Source organism: Neolamprologus brichardi, chromosome 14 (genome assembly GCF_056152115.1).
Source record: "Neolamprologus brichardi isolate AB-2024 chromosome 14, ASM5615211v1, whole genome shotgun sequence".
In the NCBI taxonomy this organism is placed as follows: domain Eukaryota; kingdom Metazoa; phylum Chordata; class Actinopteri; order Cichliformes; family Cichlidae; genus Neolamprologus; species Neolamprologus brichardi.
Window position 1 is genome coordinate 35,073,152 of NC_142117.1, and position 4,684 is coordinate 35,077,835.

Consider the following 4,684-nt stretch of genomic DNA (forward strand, 5'->3'; position numbering starts at 1 on the left):
GGGCAGGACCAGCAAAACCATTGCACAATAACCTATAATTCATAATTGCATAACAACCTGGAAAAAACACCTCCACCTTTTCCACTTCTGTTTAATGTAAAGAAGAAGTATATTTTGAAAATGTTCACATCTAATGAGCAGTATATTCATTAAACAGATGTTAAACAACAAGTTGAAATAGCTTTAAAATTTAAATTTCTGCAATATTTCCCCGTTTTTTAACATTTAGTCAGTTTGCTGAAGGTACAAGGAAGCATTAGTGGCATGAATCAAAGACAAGCATCAGTGTGGTGTTATGGCAGGCCATAGAAAAATTGCTGTCAGTCACCTGGACCAGACAAAATGAGAGATTTGGACAAAACTCTTCTGATGATCTGATGACTTGCAGCACAATGTTTCATGGAGCAAAACACAGCACAAACACCAGAAATGGTGCTCTCCTTCTCTGCATGTGTTCAGCCTTTAAATAGCCATCCAGTGTGCCAGCTTTGGACCTTTTAACAGCTTTGGCATGAAACAGTGCAGCACAATTCCCTTTACTGCTCAAGCTGTGACGTATCTTTTGGAACACTTCTAACTTAAACTTCCAACTTTAACCATAGTCTTTTCCCAAACCTCAACCAAGTATTTCTGGTGACTAAAGCGAACCAAAGAGCTGGTAAAATACAGTAAAAATCCAGAGCAACAAAAACTAAAGAGAAACCACTCGACCTGCCTGTTTATACCTTTTTAAAACAATCAGATACAATTTTACAGAAGCGACCCGAAACGTTTCCAGATCATCAGCTGTTTTCTGTTTCTGTCGCAACTTTCAGAAAATCACAACACTCATAAATGTTTTACAAAACAATTATTAACCAATTTGTAAACAGGTTTAATGATTTTATCATAAAGTAGCCTCCAGATTAGATTATGTCACCTGTCAAATGACATATTTCCATACTGTATGTGCTGTCATGTGACATCATGTTACATAAAAAGTGATTACACCACATCACATTGAGCTCTATCACAGGTTTGTCACAGCACATTATGTTCCATCATAACCATGATTATATAACCTGATGTTGTGTTACTGTCTCTGCTCCTCTGAGCACTTATTTATGTACCTAATGTGAAGTACTATCTAACTCCGTGGGCACTGGGTCATAAAAACTGTGCAGTGTCAGAAATGAGATATAATAAAAGCAGCTTAAAATCTTTTGTGACTTTAGTTTTGTTGAGGCAGACTTCTTTGACTGCTCTCTCATAATATCTCATCTTACAGTCCACTAAGACCACTGATTCTTCTGGGGCTCTTATTGTGTAACTGATGCTGCTTGTCTGGTGTTTCCCTCCACCTGTCCCTTAGTTTGGCAGCAGGTCTCATCTGTATGTGTTCCAGGGATGGCTACATACACTTGGTCTGGTTGCAAGATCTTATCAGGTGATTAACAAATCCTGTGTGGTCATTACTCACTCAGCCTTCTGCCTAACAACAGAGGAGCTGTTTGTTTTGACTGCATGCGCTGAAACTGGGCCACGGCAGGATACTCTGTCATATTTGTGTTCGCTAGACACAGCGTGTGAGACGGCACATGCGTTAAACGTGTACTGCTCATATTAAATGATCTTTTTTCAAAATCCTTGAAAAATAAAGCACATAAACATGCATGTGGTCTCCTGGGGAAACATTAAACGTAACCAACTCCTTATCTCACCTGCGTTATTCTGCCCAGGCTAACGAGACACAAAACAGTACGTCATCCAGGCTGGGGATCTCTGAATGTGCTTAGTCACTGTAAAGCTGGTTGATCCCATTACCTTGTGTATTATATCCAGTTGCATGTTACAGCAACTACATTGAAAGTCCCGCTTTAAAAGCTCAACAAAATTTACAACATTAGAAAGGACAGTTAACCCCAAATTCAGATCCTCTGGATTTTTGCATCAGAAAATTTAATTTGAAAAACTGCAGGAGTGTCTCTTTAAGAAATTATGTAACTACAAAAAGTAAATAGATAAATAAATCCACAAAGCTTGTTTTGGGAAGCTTTATGGAGGAACTAGTTTCTGTCTACTCTCTCCATCCACCAACCAAAACAAGGGTGCAGGTAGCCAACATCAGGGTCCTGACATCAGCTCATCAAAGGGTTAACTCTTTCATTCTCCTTCATATTCCCCACGGGTGAGAGGAAGAGCTTCTGTAGGGGTTGTCTACAGAAAAGAGTGTATTCCTGTTTAAACATTATTAATAGTTTTGGTAAATAGGTTCTTGTAGTTGGTATCAACACATAAAATCATTAAAGGGCAAAGTCAGAATTACAGGAAGTGAAAAAAACATTTCCCCGAGACTCCACATACACTTGCAGCTCCGCTGAGGGTGGATGGTATTAATGTTTACACCCTCATCACAGGTCCATGTGATGTTCTTTTGGTGGGTGTTGTTCATTATAAAGAAAACTGTTTTTACAAAAAGCTGTTTTAAAAGTAGCCTTGCAGTCACGGCTTCATGAATAAGAAGTGGCTGTTGAGTTATTTTTTCTTCAAGATATTTTTTTGGCACTTTGAAGACCACGAGATGATTTCATTCTATTATATTCAAGAGAAAAACTGGCCCTTTTCTACAGCTGATATTTCCAAATGTGGGCAACGCGTCCCAAAATAAAACTATATGTTTAAATAGAGCTGTGGGAGAGAGGAAGAGGTCAACTTGATTTTGGGGTGTACTGTCCCTTTAAGAGCTACACCTTTATCAGGACCTGTAAAGCAAATTTAAAAGTCCGATAAAGGGTGTCATTAATTTAATGTGCTTGCTGTCTGACATATTCGTGCTGATAACTGTTGTGAATGTGTGACACTGGGTTGAAACATTTACCAGATGTTTAAAAATAAAAGTGTAAAATATAAATCTTGTATCCTATTTGTTTCACGTGATGTAATTCTACTCTCTAAGTGATATTTTGAGATGATTAGAGTGACCATACACTTGTGTTTTTATATTTAAAACTGCATCTAAAATGTGTTTATTGTATTTCTTTTAGCTCATTTCTTTTACTTTATTTTTCATTTTCAAAACAGTAGTTTTGTTTGATATAGCTATCTGATTTTTCTGTAACGCGGAAAAATAAAGTCGATCTTATCTATTTCATCTAATTATATTTAAGAGAAATCTGAATCTGTGAAAAATAATTAGTAAGTAGAAAAAGAGTAAATGTGTAATCTTTTCTGTACAGCTGTGAGGAAAGAGCAGTCACCTTTATGCTTGAAGTAGGCAGTGCACTTTGTTCGCGGTTATTTTTCATGGATCTCCTCAGGTTCAAGGTTTAATGACAAATTTTTGTGTGTTCAGGTCAGCTCACCGCTGGTTTATCAGGTCATGTTAGCTGGCTGGCTTCTGGTGCCATCTCATGGCCGGTTTATGAATTACATTTGCCACAATTTAAGAAGGAATTACATATATATATATATATATATTGTACTTTAGAGTATGGATCAACAACAGAGAATATATTTTAAGATTATTATTGGAAAAACTAAACTGATGGTCGAGTCAGGTTTGATATAACAGAAGATTGATTCATTATTGCACACAGTAATCATATGTGATGAGTAATTATAATGAGTAATTATTTACACATATTAGTAAGATTGATAGTTGTGCTTAACAGACAATTCACTTTAATATATGGCTCAAAAATCTTTGATTTATTTATTTATTCATTGTCTATAATATAATAGATACTAAAGGTTGCAGATTCCTGATATGTCTGGTTCAGAACGAACAATTAGATTATGGATCTAATTGTTCGTTCTGAACCAATACAACATAAGTATTGTACTTTTGGTTCTGAAGACAGCCACCACAGTGGATTATGTGGGACTTACAGTCATTTTTAAATATAATTCTTCATTTTCGGAAGCTCAATAATGTCCCCCATGCTGTTCGATTGGCTCCATGTTTGAGAGATAATGTGGCCTGCTTCGGACCATGTTTCTCTCCTTCTCCATACTTTTGTCTTCCCATCTGCCTCCCTGAGAGTGTTCTCAGCTTGGTTAGATGTTGTCAAATTGTTTTCCTTAATCATGAAAATAAATCTGTGATCATGCACTTTTTCAGTCTTCTGTAGTCTTTTAGACCTTTTATTCATTTTTATAAATGTCTGATTGCTGATTTGGCCACTCCTACAGTTTTTGCTCTCTCTCTCTATGCTGAGGGTTTTTATTTATGTTATTGTTGTTGTTGTTGTTGTTGTTTGTTTGTTTTTTTAGCTTAATGGTAGCCTTCCTCACTTACACTGCCATCGCTTCTTCTCTCACATTTAAAAATGCAGCGAAAGCCATAAAATACAAGCTGAACTTCAGAATATTAGGTGTGCTTAATTTCTCATGAAATAATAAATGGACAGGTGTCACAAATTAATTTTCAGTCAATTGTCCAATTATCTTTAAGCCTCTAAAGTTGGGGGCTCTGTATAAAAAAATGTCTTGTTCCCAGACATTTTTTTTGTAAAGCCCGCTAAGCTAAAGCTGGAAGTCTGTACTTCAGTCACATCCTGATGGTTTGATTTAAAATCCACTGTGGTGGTGTGCAGAGGCAGACTTTTCCAGCGAAAATCTGCTGGGATCGTTTTGAGCCGCCAGAAAGTGTACTGTCTCTTTAAGAACCGGGAGGCGGGATTTATTTGGCAGGAAGTTAGCCGCT